A 14,893-nucleotide genomic window follows, 5' to 3' on the forward strand; every position below is an offset into this window, starting at 1 on the left:
AACCAATAACTCCTTAATGACATGACTTGGTTGAAATTACTTACTCTAAAAGCTAATTTGTTACTAGAGGAGGGAAAATGAAAAGACATGTGGAACTCTTACCGTGACGTATTTAGTAATGGTAGTAAGGGCAGTGTTGGTACTTTGCATATATTTATCTTGTCTTAAAAAAATCTTCTTTTATTTCGTAAACTCGTGACAAGTTAAACAGATTTACGTAAAGTGGGACATGGTATACGATAAGTTTTAATTATTTGTTATAGATAAACATAAATTATGTACCAATCAAATGAAAAATATAAATATAAATAATGTATCTACATTGATTTGTTGGTTTTCCCTTATTCAAACATTTATGAATTGATACAACATCATTAAAAAGCCTTGGGTACATACAAATCTATCACCTCCCCTCCCTCTCCCTCTCCCTCTCCAGCCAAAAAAAATAATCTTACTTTAGCTTGAGGTGTACATTGTATTTTGTCTATGTTGTTTTCACTAGTAGGCTCAGATTTCCACAAACCTTAAATATATAGTTGTGCAATTCATTTCGTATTTCTCTTGCACCTTGTTGTGTGCCTGCTGTAGATCTCTAATTTGACATTTAGCATCCTAATTTGACTGAGTGTCCTAAAATGTGGCTCTTCTTACAGGCATTGATTAAATCGACTAACAGGCTGAGAGATGCTTTGCTCCCAAAAGATGAACCAAAGTTGGCAATTCCACTTTTGCTACTCATTGCTCAACATCGTTCTCTGTAAGCATATACCATACTGAGTGTGTGTAGAAAAATTCCACAACCAAAATATGAAGCATGTAGTTATGAAGAGTAAAATTTATTCCCGGGAAAATCAAGTCCAACTTCTTTTCCTGATTCCTAGTTGAAAGATGCTGAATATTCTATATCTGGAAGGATAGTATATAGAAGGATACTGTGGCTTCCTTCACATCAACGGAGTTTATGCTTTTTTTTTTTGGGCTCATCCAATTTTATTTCAATATTATATTGATCGAGATCCAATCAAGAGGCTCGAGCTACTTCTCGCGCTTAAATACAGAATCCCTTATTACATTTTTCAACAACTGTGTTGATTGATTTCTTTTAATCTTGCATTTTGTTCTGCAGGGTAGTTATAAATGCCGAAGTTCCATTTATTAAAATGGTCAGTGAACAGTTTGATAGGTGTCATGGAGCCCTTCTTCAGTATGTGGAATTTTTGTCTAGTGCGGTGACTCCAACAGCTGCCTATGCTGTTCTTATTCCAGCTCTGGATGAGCTTGTACATGTGTATCATCTTGATCCTGAGGTTATCCCAATGTCTATTGGTGTCTTCCAACTTTTCTTATGTTTCATATGATTCTTGATTTAATAAATTTGTTGAAGTCTTGGGTCCATGTGACTGAGAGGGCATCTCAAATATATAAATGCTAAAGGACATAATTGTCATTTAAAAAGACAAAATAAGAGCCCCCTTGACTTTGGTTCCCTGATAAGAGTGTGACGCATGGCATGTCGGTTAAGCACGCTACGAGTTCGCTCTTCTATGGACTAATGCTGGGTATATAAAGTAGATAAGGGTTGAGGGGTGAGTCCATATCTCCCGAGTTTCAAAATATGTGCTAGCGAGCTCTCTGGGATTTCCTGGTTATAAAATAAATTGAAAATAAAATTTGAAATGAATTGTTATTGAGTTTATATTACAATTCAAGATCTCTTTTGATGTATATCCAAATAGGTGCAAATAGGTTGGTGACCTTCATTGCACTTCAAGAGGCTCCTGCCCAAGTGGCAGAGTCTACATTATATTTTGTAGCAGTGAGAATCCTTAAAAAAATAATGGCAGCAAAACTTTCCATCCAAATGGTCTCCTCTTAGGTCTTCTCTAGGTCTTCTCTGTTCTAGCGTTCTCACAGCATTGTAAGTAATATGCTTCGGAATTTCCTATAACACGTGCGATTTCTTACCTCAGGTAGCATTTTTGATCTATCGGCCTGTTATGAGGCTCTTCAGGTGTCAGAGAAATTCAGATGTCTTTTGGCCTTCAGATAGTGATGAAGCAGTGAGTGCAGCCAATGCTGAAAAGGAGTCTGAAAGATCAGACTCATCTGCTTGCTTACTCCTTGATCTTGGTTCTTCTTGGAAACCTATCTCGTAATACTTTCTGAACTCCATGCTCGAGTAGTTAGAGAATGTCTTTATATAAGTGTTTTGCATGTAATTATGTCTGTTGCACAGAATCTTCTTTTCTTGCTTCTACGATCAATTTAAGTATTATTCAGCCTTCCTTATCTTTTGTGTAGATGGACAGACCTTCTTGATACCATCAAAACAATGTTGCCTTCAAAAGCCTGGAATAGCTTGTCCCCAGACTTGTATGCCACCTTTTGGGGTCTTACACTCTATGATCTTCATGTTCCTAGATCCCGTTATGAGTCTGAAATTGGTAAGCAGCATGCTGCTCTTAAAGCTCTGGAAGAACTTTCTGATAATTCAAGTTCTGCAATCACAAAAAGGAAAAAAGATAAAGAAAGAATTCAAGAGTCTCTAGATCGGTTAACTATGGAGCTTCAGAGGCATGAAGAGCATGTAACATCTGTTCGGAGACGCCTGACTCGTGAGAAGGATACATGGCTGAGTTCCTGTCCTGATACTTTAAAGATCAACATGGAATTCCTTCAGCGGTGTATATTTCCACGCTGTACATTCAGTATGCCGGACGCTGTGTATTGCGCCGTGTTTGTTAATACTCTTCATTCCCTTGGAACGCCTTTCTTCAACACTGTGAATCACATAGACGTTTTGATATGTAAGACATTACAACCCATGATCTGTTGTTGCACCGAGTATGAAGTAGGTCGACTAGGAAGATTTTTGTATGAGACATTGAAGATGGCTTATTATTGGAAGGTACAATTCAGTACATCACTGTTGCATAATACCTTCAATGGACAGAAATAGTCGTTTGACTGGCAGTTTCTAACAATGTGCAGCTATACTAGCTACCATTTTTAACTTTTTAAATTTCAAATTGAAGGGTGATGAATCAATTTATGAACGTGAGTGTGGAAACATGCCTGGATTTGCCGTCTATTATAGATATCCAAACAGCCAGCGTGTTACGTATGGCCAGTTTATTAAGGTTAGTCTGTGACATTTCATATGCATACAATGGGAAAACATGAGTGCAGTTTAAATTGCGGGGAACAAACTGCTCAGTTCCTTATTTACCCTTATTGTGATAATTTGGCAAGTCACTTCACTTCCAAAGATTTTCTCCTTAGGAGCATTTCTCAGCAGCAGAAAATGAGGGGTCTACAAACAGTGGATTATCATCCTAACACGTAAATTTGTGATTGAATTTTACTTCACAACACTAAATTTCTTCAAAAAGTGTATATAAGGTGTCCTCTTTTTCATGAGGTGGTCCTCCTTTAGTCTCTCTTTCTTCTACTTCTCTTTTTCATAAATTTTTTTTTTGTTCTTATTTATATATTATATATTCTATGTGATTTCCTCCTTTATCTCCTATTGTGTGATAAAAAAAAGTTATGATGCTTGATTTCTTTTATTCCACCTATCATTCTTGTTTCCTTAGTGCTAAATACTCTTTGTTTACCTTATTACTTAATAGTTGCAATTCTGGTTAAGGTACACTGGAAGTGGAGTCAGAGAATCACGAGGTTGCTCATACAGTGTCTGGAATCAACTGAGTACATGGAAATCAGAAATGCTCTTATTTTATTGACAAAGATCTCCAGTGTCTTTCCAGTTACTCGGAAGAGTGGAATAAACCTTGAGAAGAGGGTACACCTGATTGCAAATTCAAATTTGTATCTTTAGAGCTCTAAAAGATCAAGCTCTTAGGTTTTTCTTTTATTCTTTAGTCTTCTTCTAGGTTGCCAAAATTAAATCTGATGAAAGAGAGGATCTCAAAGTATTGGCTACAGGGGTTGCTGCAGCTTTGGCATCTAGAAAGGTAAATTTTGAGTAAAGCTTTATCGTAGTTTTTAACTGATTATGAGCAATACCTTACCTGATTACAACAATCAAAAACCATATTATATGGCTTCTTAAGAGTTTCTACTTCTGTAAGCATGAGTTTTCTTTGCTCTTCTATTTCACCTGATGTTGTGGTATTTGTTCTTTCTTTGTTATCTTCCTGTTGAGGGCAGGATGACATTGGCTGGTGAAAGCCTGATATGAAATATTGCTTATTTCGTCCCAATTTTTGCCAAAAAATTAGCACTTCTTATCTTTATACCCTGCCCACTTTTACGCTTTTTTGCTTTTAGTGACATGCTATTGTTAGGACCTGATGTGACTTCATGGAGATAAAGATTATGTCAGGCAGTCTTCTTTTATTTCTTAAATTCCATTAAGCTCCATGTTCAGTGAAACATCAAAAGGAAAAAATTGGGGCAGTGAGATTATTTCTGTTTTGACGTTAAAATTACTTTGTATTGTTAGATTTGATTCAGGGACTTAATTAATTGATATTTGCAATTTGCTTGCCTTCTTTTCCCCCCAGCCATCATGGGTGACAGATGAAGAGTTTGGAATGGGTTACCTAGAACTAAAACTTGCAGCAGCACCTGCTTCTAAGTCTTCGGCTGTTAATTCAGTGGCCATACCAAACGGGAGCGGCGCTAGTGTTTCTCAAGGTGAGCCTTCTATTGGAAGAACTGTGCTGGCAGGAAGAGTAGCTGATGGCAAGTTGGATAGGCCAGACAGTTCTATGCCAAAACCTGATTTAGGTCAGGTAAAACAGAAAGGCAGTCAATCAATTAATGGACTGGATGTGCAATCTATGCCATCTACTGCCCTGCATTCTGATAGTCCAAGTCAAAAACACGTAGATGACTCTATGTGTAGGGAAGAGAGTACCATAAAAGCTGCTTCTAAGATGTCTGGCGAGCAGGAGGTATGTTCCATACAGTATTGACCGTCCAAATACAATCTAATAGATGTTAATTTAGCAGCCATTTTTGTGGATGTGTGGTGGCTTTGGTTTTTGAATTTAACTGTGTGATTGTTGTCAAATTATGTTCACATCGATCATCGTATTTGATAGTTGAAAGAGCCTAGAGTAGTTTGTCTAAATGTAGTTGTATTGAACTTCACTTTTTTATTATATCATAGCATCTTAAATAACCACCTCTATTGTTTAACTACAGACTATGATATTGAGATGGTCGTGTAAACCATGCCTAGTTTAGTTAGTAACATAAGCTTTGTTCCTTTATGGAACTCCTTTGTTGAAAAGCCTGTATTCTGATGGAGCATCTATGTTTCAGTCATGATGGATCTGTTCTTTCACAATCTTCACTAATATAGCATCACTTAGCTCGACAGTTATTCCTACACGAATTATCAGTCTTAACTAAATTTTTGATGTGCTGTTTTTGCATAACTAATTAATAGTTTATTGTCTTGTAGGCTTGTAGTTGACTCTCTTGATAGCTCTCATTTGCTGATTTTATTCCAGAACTTTTGACCTGGAAGGCTTTATTATGGAACAAAATTTTGGTGACTCTTAGTTCCTTCATATAATGTCACATCCCAATTTTCAGGCCTACCTGACTGGCACATAACACTCTACTCGCATCGAGAGAACGGACCCTATTTACCGTTTTGACACTCATATCCATAATAAGCAATAAAAGACAACAATAACAAAAGAATGATCATAGTCTGGGTCTTTCAACCCAATTATGCAAAAGAATGAAACTAAGACACCTCCACTGGATCTATAATAGGGTTCACTAAAAGGTGATACCTAACTTGTAATACCGTCACCTAGAACACTTTTCTCTTATAGGAAGGAAATAGAAAACAGATGTGAGTACGACTATGTACTGTGTAAGTGTCGTCAACCTCCCTTCAAAAGATGGGATGAGATTTATGAAAAACATGCATAATTATACCACATTATACAAAAAAAAGTGTCACATCCCAAACTACACCCACACGTGACTGTCACCCGCTAACACCACCTGCCAAGCAAATCAGTTCTCCATTCACTTAACCACTTATGTAAGTACTGAGAGGTAATAAGTGCAAGTCCAAACACATAATGGTCATTAGATACGAAATAATTATCCAACCAAAATTATATATCAACTTATGAAGTCCAACGATCACTCAAATAATAAATCTCTAGCCCAAATCCCACACTAAGACTATGGAGCATCTAATAGAATAACATGAGTTCTAATTGAGGGCATGCAAACCTCAAGAAAAGAAAATAAACGATACAAAATATATATAGTTAAAACGGCAGCCTCCATGAACAATGCAAAGTCTCACCTCAGACACTAATATGTTGAGGGTCCTCAGAATAGGCTTGCAACATGAGCTCACTGCATAGCTTGGATTGTTCCTCGACTTACCTTACCTTGTGGCGCGAGACCATCACAAGGCTGGGTGGTCAGCTGAAGAATCCTTCTCGTGATGTGCTAGTGGCATGAGCCCTGATATTAGTGCCTGGGAATGAGTATGTGATGAGCTTGCATGGGGGGCTAACGTTACTGTCCCCGCCAGGCACTCTCCCTCAAAAACTTTTAAGTTCTTCACATTAGGCATGCAACGTGACGCCATGGCACTGCATTGGACTTGATTCCATCTTTCCATTTTGAAACTTTTAGCCACTTCAGCACTTCAATACATTTTCCATCTTGCACCATGCACATATGTTAACATGTCCTAATGGTCCCACCCACCATGTGTGGGTCCAAACATACATCGGGGTTATTTTAATCACGTAATTGGGTTCATAATTAACCCGAATCAGCGTCACCAGGGCTTTACAGATAAACTATTTTCAATATCATGCCAAGATTTTGGCCAAAGGGTGAAATGTGGATTTCAACCTATATTTAACCCATACTAGTATAGGTAAAAATGGGCTTGCCATGTGTGTGTTTATTTTGCTAGTTCCAGACACGGTATATGGATTCCATGTAGCCAATTTCAGTAATCCCTCGAGTTGCTGCTACTTCAACATTTCGAAATCATCATTGAAGATGCTTCAATAGTTCAACCCATCTGATCCTCTCAATCTCATCATAGTGATTCGCTGCATCTACTCGGAGTAATTTTTTTTAATTTTTTTGGGATTTTTTTTTTGAAACCAATGTACTTGGAGTAATGTTCGTTTAACTTATATCAGTGTTATCAGAAAACGAAACGTGCAAAAAAGCTCCAAGATCCTCTGGGGATTAAGTGTAAATAAAATATGGGCTTAATTGAAAAAAGCACAAATGGAGGAAAACTGCAAATATGTATCTGTAGTCCAAGATTAATAATCGTAAGCATGAATAATAAATATAGACAAAGAAATTTTAAAAAATCATTATAATACTGCGAAATATCAATTATTTAGTGTCACATCTTCAGGATTGCACTCATTAGCAAGGAAAATTATGCCTCAGAGCTTTGATGATGACACTGAAGCGCCCATAAAGCGTGTGGCAAAGCGCTCAATACAACCCAATCCGCCCATTTGCCACCCTAATTGTTAGTGTGTGATATGTATCATGAAGTAACCACTTTGCTTTCCTTTTCGATGAATCTTATGCATATGGATGGATTCTTCATTATTCAGTTGAGCAGTTCTCTTTTGTCAACTTGTTTGAACTTAAAAAATATTCACTCTTTTCTGCAGGGAAGAGCTACAGGCAAGCGAGCTACTCCTGCTGGATCTTTCTCAAAGCAACAAAAGCATGATGTTGCAAAAGATGACAAGTCTGGGAAAGCTGTTGGAAGAGCATCTGGAGCTGTTTCTGGTGATGTTGTTTATCCATCTGAGAGCAGAGCAAGTGGGAGTGTTAATGTTTCTACTACCGTTTCAGGGAATGGTAGCATGTTTTCTACTGTACCTAGAGGTGCAGCTTCATTAACGAGATTGTTAGATCTTTCAAATGAATCTAATGCTGAACTTACAGCTACTAAGTCTGCTGATCTGAGGGTTTCTGCTGGAAAAGATGATGTCATTGAAAGTTTTGATGTGCATAAGGAGTCCACATCGCGTCTGGTTCATTCGCCTAGACAGGATGCTTCTAAAGCTAATGATAAAGTACAGAAGAGATCTATTCCTGCAGAAGAGCTTGATAGACTGAATAAACGCCGGAAAGGTGAAATTGACGGTAGAGATATTGATTGTGGTGATACCCGTTCATCGGAGAAAGAGCGGTTGATAGATGCACGAGCTGCAGATAAACTTCATCCAGCAGATTATGATAAACATGGTTCTGATGATCAAATATTGAACCGAGCCTCTGAAAAGCCTCTTGATAGATCAAAAGATAAGGGTGGTGAAAGACTTGAGAGAGACCCCAGAGAACGAGGGGACCGTCCTGATAGGTCTCGCGAGGATGATGCATTTGAAAAATCTAGAGATAGGTCAACGGAGCGGCATGGAAGAGAACGTTCAATTGAGAGAGTGCATGAAAGAGTTGCTGATAGGAACTTTGATAGGTTGAGTAAGGATGAAAGAATCAAAGATGATAGGAGCAAGCTGCGACATAATGAAGCATCTGTAGAAAAATCTCATACAGATGATCGGTTTCACAATCAAAATTTGCCTCCACCTCCACCATTGCCTCCTCACATGGTCCCACAATCCATTAATGCAGGCAGGAGAGATGACGATGCTGATAGACGTTTTGGAATTGCCAGGCATAGTCAAAGACTTTCTCCAAGGCATGATGAGAGAGAGAGACGGCGGTCAGAAGAGAATAACACATTGTTGCAGGATGATTTGAAGAGAAGGAGAGAAGAAGATTTTCGAGATAGAAAGCGGGAAGAGAGAACTTTCAATGAAGGTAAGCTTGATTTACATTTCATGCATAATTGTTCAAGATACAGCAGATTCCTATTTGCTCGTACATTTTTTAATCTTTCATCGTAATTCAATGTTAGTTTTGGCTATCAAAATGGATTAATGGAAGTGAAGCCCCGTGAAAGAAACAATATGCTTTATTGTCAGGTTATCTCCCTTTCTAGGGGCCAGTTACTTATTTTTTAATCCTTTGACCTTTGTTCTTAAATTGAAGAAGCTTTCCGTTTCCAAGAGCACATCTCATTTCTGGTTTCATATTTAATTTGACCCAGTTGCCAGAAACTACGACTCTGTCCCAAATATCAGTTGATACCAGATGTTATAGCCCAAGAAAACACACTTTATGCCTTAGGGTCCAACTGGTAATAGATGGTCGAACATAACATGTTCTTTCAGACACCTTAGGTTCCACCGGAAATATTGACATGTTTGAAAAAGGAACATTACCAACAAGAACAGTCATTGGTGTGTGATTAATCAGAAAGCAAGCGGTAGAGACTATATCCCTTCAAAATTGTTTAGGAACCTTCAATTTGACCAAAAGTGCTCGAGTTGTCTCAAGTCCTACTCTTCCTTTTTGCAACTCCATTTTCAGAGATGGTATCAACATATGAAGATTGATGAAGAATACAATACTAACATATACTTGTTAGCATTATCAGTCCTTAGAATATGCACTGAAGCACTGGATTGAGTTTTGGATTCCACACAAAAGGCACATAAGTTGGTACACTTTAGAGCGACTTTTCATAAAATAAATGGAAAAGGGTAAAAAAATGCCCTTAAACTATGTGAAATTGAACAAAAATGCCACCAGTTAATAGTTTGGTCCAAAAATGCTCATGCTATTAATAAATTGGTCCAAAAATGGTTCTACTAATAGTTTGGTCTAGAAATGCCTTTATTGTTAGAGCCTGTTTGGATTGACTTTTGACGTAGAAATTCTAACTTATGATTTTTGTCTTCTTTTTAAAAGCATTTCAACTTAAAATCACGTGCGTATAAGCACTTTATTAATTTATCCAAACAATTTAAAAGTGCTTAAAAGCTATTTTGGCTTAAAAGTACTTAAAAAAAGCCATTCCAAACAGACTCTTAATGGGTCAAAAACGCCCTTTTCCTGATAAATACATTAGTATTTTTGTTCCTTTAAAAATCTATTCTATTCCTGACAAACATATTACTTTTAAAGAACCCTATTCTTGTTTTCTTTTTTAAAAAAATCATTTTAACTGATAAATAAGTAGGAAATAATCGTTTTTTCTTGTTAATCTCATTTTAACAATAAAAATAGAATAACTCCATGTACCTTTTTAACTGATACTATAGGTTATATATAAGATCATATTAACCCCATCATTGATTTTCATTTGCGTAGCGATTAAAAAATTCCTAATAAAATAAAAAACATTTTCCACCGCATCACAGAGAGGCATCGCAACAATCTTTCCCACTGCATCACAGAGTCTCAGCTCAATAATCATCTCCAAGTTTCTAGCTGAAGAAGAGTACCGGATGTGTTCTGATTCTAGCTTAGATGAGGAAGAGGAAGACTAACCTCCTCACTTTCCTTTTCATGTTTAATTTCTAGATTTTTCTTCAGATTTGTTCTTAGTTTTTAGTTTATTTCCTTTTGCGTTTTCGGTCGGGTCGTGATGGCTTGGGCCTAAGCTATTTTGTACATAGACAGTTTCTTTGTTATAACTCACGTCTCTTGGCCTTTTTATTCAATTTTTTTATTTCTTAATCTTTTATGAATTGAAGTAGGATTAACTTTTTCTAATGAAAAAGTCATCATTGGGAAAAGAATGTGTTTAAAAAGAAAAGAAATAATATATTTATTTGGAAAAGGGCATTTTGACCCATTAAGTAACAATAAGAACATTCTTGATCAAACTATTGATGACAAGGGCATTTTATACCAAACTATTAAATGAGGGCATTTTTGATCCTTTTCCGTAAGATAAATCCAAGTCATTCAAGAGAAATCATCAACAAAAGTGAAATATTTATGTCTAGTTTTGGCAACAACATGACATAGTCCTCAAACATTAGAATGAACCAACTCTCAATTCGCTTAAAACCCCTTGGTCCAAATGATATGTGGTGATTTCTCGCAAATTGACATGACTAAGTGTGAACTTCTAGAGAAGACAATTAGTGTGAGCTTCCATCATCAAGGATGAAGAGATCATCAAATAAATGTCGTTTCTCACAAAGTAGACAATGATTGTGAAAGAACGAGATATAACAATTAAGGTCTCTGATGAGTTCACTAATAGAAATCAAATTAAGGGCGACTTTGATAGACTTAATACAAATGATAAGGTAATAAGAGGAGGTTGGTTTTACAGTCTTATATTGACAATTGTTACAAGTTGATTTATCAACTACAATCACTGGATAGGGTGCTTTGAAAAATATTCAGTCAGCTTGGTGAGTTATTCATATGCATGATCCCCAAAATTGTCTTATGCAAGTTGTCTTTCACATTTTCCGATCTTAAGTTTGCTCCAAGGAAAGGCTTGCGTGTCTCTAAACATGGCTGCCTTCAATTAAAGTTTTTACAGACGCGAAAGTGAGTCTATCTTTAGATGACATAAGATCTACATCTGATTACTGTAGAGGGAACCTAGTTACTTGTAGAAGTAAGAAGCAGCGGGTAGTTGCATGATCAAGTGCAGAAACAGAATGTAGATCTTTGCCTCGGTATTTATGAGCATCTTTGGCTACAATAGTTATTGGAAGAATTGAGATTGTCTGGTAAAAGGAAATATCTTGTACTGCAACTACAAAGCTCCGACCAGTATAGCTCAGATTCCTGTTCAACATAACTAACCATACATTGAAATTGATCGGTACTGAATCAATGAGAAAGTTACTAGTAGCACCTTGAGTTTGCTTCATGTACTGCCAGAAAAAACAACTAATGAACATGCTTACGAAAGACATCTGCAAAATGACTTTATATTTAGGTTTGCAAGCTAGGCATGTGTGACATCTTTGCTCTAACTTAGGGGGGGGGGTATTGATTGTGTTTATTAATTAACATGGTTTTAGGAGACTTTATTTTCCTTTTCCAACGTAATTATAGAATTTTTCTTTTATTGTAATTGATTGTCTCTCCTCAATTAGTTTGACTTCACTTATTTACCCTTTCTCATTGGATGTAAATACATACTCAAATATAAAAAAATGTCTTTTCTTTCTCAAATTCTAACAATCACATGGGTGTAGGATTAGAAAGATTAAACTTAAATTAGTATACCAAGTCCCATCCATATACAACATACCCAGTGAAATCCCACAAAGTGGAGTTTGGGAAGAGTAGAGTATACGCAAACCTTACCACTACATCATAGAGGTAGAGAAGTTGTTTTCGAAAGACCTCGACTCAAGTGTATCAAACTCAAGTAAAAGAAGAAGAAAATACTGGAGAGAGCATAACAGTTAAAAAGAAAAGCAGTGTAAAGTCTACAAGAGAGAAACGATAACAACATCAAAATAATATGATAATCGAAAAGCAATAAACAACATATGACAAGAACTCCAAGGCATGACTAGTCCTATGTTTGGCACTAACCTTTACAAGGCAAGACAATACTCTACCCCTACTAGCCTTCTGCCCTAGTACTCGACCTTTACTCTTTTCTATCTAAAGGAATGTGTCCTCGAAAATATGAAGTTATGTCATGTCATGTCAAATCACATCACCTCCTCAATACTTTTTTCAGCCCACCCCTACCCCTCTGTGTACCCCTTACATCCCAACTATAACTGGCAAAATGGGCCGGGCCAACCAACCCAACCCTAAAGGGCTAGCTAGTTAAATGAGTTAGGACATGTTGACCCTCTTAACTAAAGGGCCTATAAAATAGCAGCCCAACTCAGTCCTAAGCGGGCTCCGAGTTGGGATGGGTTGACCCTTCAATCAAAAGATGGACAACATTGGCCTCTTAGAAATATTATCGAATATTGATGAGCACAATAACAATATGTCAAAAATTCACATATTTATGAGTTGCACACACTTTAGTGGAACACTTACAAAATAACAGAATAGGCAAAGATACAACAGTCAACATTCATATGATTCATCAAAACAACATACATTACATGATCATTTGTTTTTCATAAATTTGACAAGAAAGGAGAAATGAAAAATTAGGCATAAACATAAAAGTAAAAGATGTCAGATTCATAGTTATATTACCTTCAATTGCCTAGTTGCTGTAGATTTCACAAAATAAAACACTACTTAAAATATATATAATAAATATTTTAAAAATTCACGACCCACGGGTTGGCCTCTGAAGCTCGCGGGTTAAGCCTATTAGTCTGGCGGGTCAAATGAGGCTAGGTTAAAAAGCCTCTTCTTAATTGGGTTGAAAAATTTTAGCCCAACCCCTCTTAATTCAAGGGTTGGGTTGGGCCGGCCTCATGGGCCAAGCCTTTTTGACAGCTCTAGTCCCTACTATAAGATCTACTACATGTAGCTCAAGTCACCAAGATGCAAACAAGACTGATTCAACACATAGCTAAAGTAAAAAGAGTAAAGACAAAGCTTCACAAACCTAACTATACTCCTTGAATAGCTTGAATTTGCAAAGAACTTGGTGAAAATCTTCTCTCTAACATGTGGTGCTCCTTCTCTAGGGAAAGAGTCAAATTCCCCTTCAAAATGTTTAAATGTTCTAATTATACCTTGAGAGTTTTCCCTAAAAGTGGTATTTAGAAGACCTATTCTCATTCATGGCCTCGGCTACTGCTAAAAGTAGAGTGCTTCTCCATAATTCAAGTTTTGTTTGACCTCCTTGCTGGTTTTGTGATTAGCATTGACAGCAAATAGCATACACCAAAGGACCTCTTCTTGTTTTGTGCATTAGCTTACCCATAGTTACCATAAGCAAATACGTGCAAACCCACAGTCCTTTGTATCTCCCACTTCTATTTTTACAGTAGTAACGGCTACTTCATGGAAGTCCTTTATGAATGTTTAACATGAATTCCTTTCTTGTCCAACGCCTACCAAACAACCTTTCTAGGGACTCTAATCATATGCTTTTTCCGGATCAACGGTTACCATGTGCATATCTTTCTTTCTCGCCATAAATTTTCAATTATCTTCTTAACAAGAATATAGCTTACATTGTAGGTCCATTGGGAAACAACAACATACCTGGTGTAGTCCCACAAAGTGGGTCTGGGGAGGGTAGAGTGTAAGTAGACCTTACCGCTATCTCAGAGATAGAAAGATTATATTCGATGGACTATCATCTCAAAGAAAAATAGTCCATAGCAGGCCAAAAATAGAAAAAAAATGGAAGTCAAAGCATAATTCATAAGCCTAATGCCATGATAGTTCGGACAACTTCGAATATCTTATTTATTCTTATTAATTAGCATCAGGATCCTGCTGCACGCATTGGAAATCCTACCATTTCATAAGTGTTATATTGGATAGCTTGGTATGGCATCCTACTCCAGCCTCTCCATACTTCTATGATGATTTCATCTGTACAAGAAAGCTTTTCTAATATTTATATTTTCCGTTGCATCCTGTACCTCTTCTGATCTATTTCTACAACTATAGCTTGAGTTTTTATTGTGCAAGAATGCATTTAGATCCCAATTATTGTTCCTGTGGTTCGAGTTGAACAATTGCTCAATTGTTTTACCTCAGTTGCCAATGTAACTAATATTTTTCTCTAGGTATTTTAATTTCTAATGTGATAATTTGCCCTAACGTTCATATTTTGACCTTGGCAACATGGAACTAGGTTCTCTAAAGTATGGAGGGAGTAGTTTCCCTGTTTTGAGTTATATTTTTGGCCCTTGAGGTCTGAGTAACAACAGACTAGGTTCCAGTGACCCTATTCAAGAGGAGGAAGCATCACAATTCCTAAAAAGTTTGTACTAGGGAATCTAGGAGATTCATTTATTTAAGAAGGTGGAGGAACTTCTTGGTATTTGGGAGGCTTCCCAAGGAGTATAATGTGCTCACAATGATGATTAAAAGTGAAGACTGGGAGGGTTTGACCAAGGTTGACCAT

At 36.9% G+C, this 14,893-nt stretch overlaps 1 pseudogene; it reads left to right on the forward strand.

Annotated features, from left to right (window-relative positions):
* Positions 1-14,893, forward strand: part of LOC129880541 (THO complex subunit 2-like) — a 32,792-nt pseudogene that overhangs the window by 15,769 nt on the left and 2,130 nt on the right.

Source organism: Solanum dulcamara, chromosome 2 (genome assembly GCF_947179165.1).
Source record: "Solanum dulcamara chromosome 2, daSolDulc1.2, whole genome shotgun sequence".
NCBI lineage: Eukaryota > Viridiplantae > Streptophyta > Magnoliopsida > Solanales > Solanaceae > Solanum > Solanum dulcamara.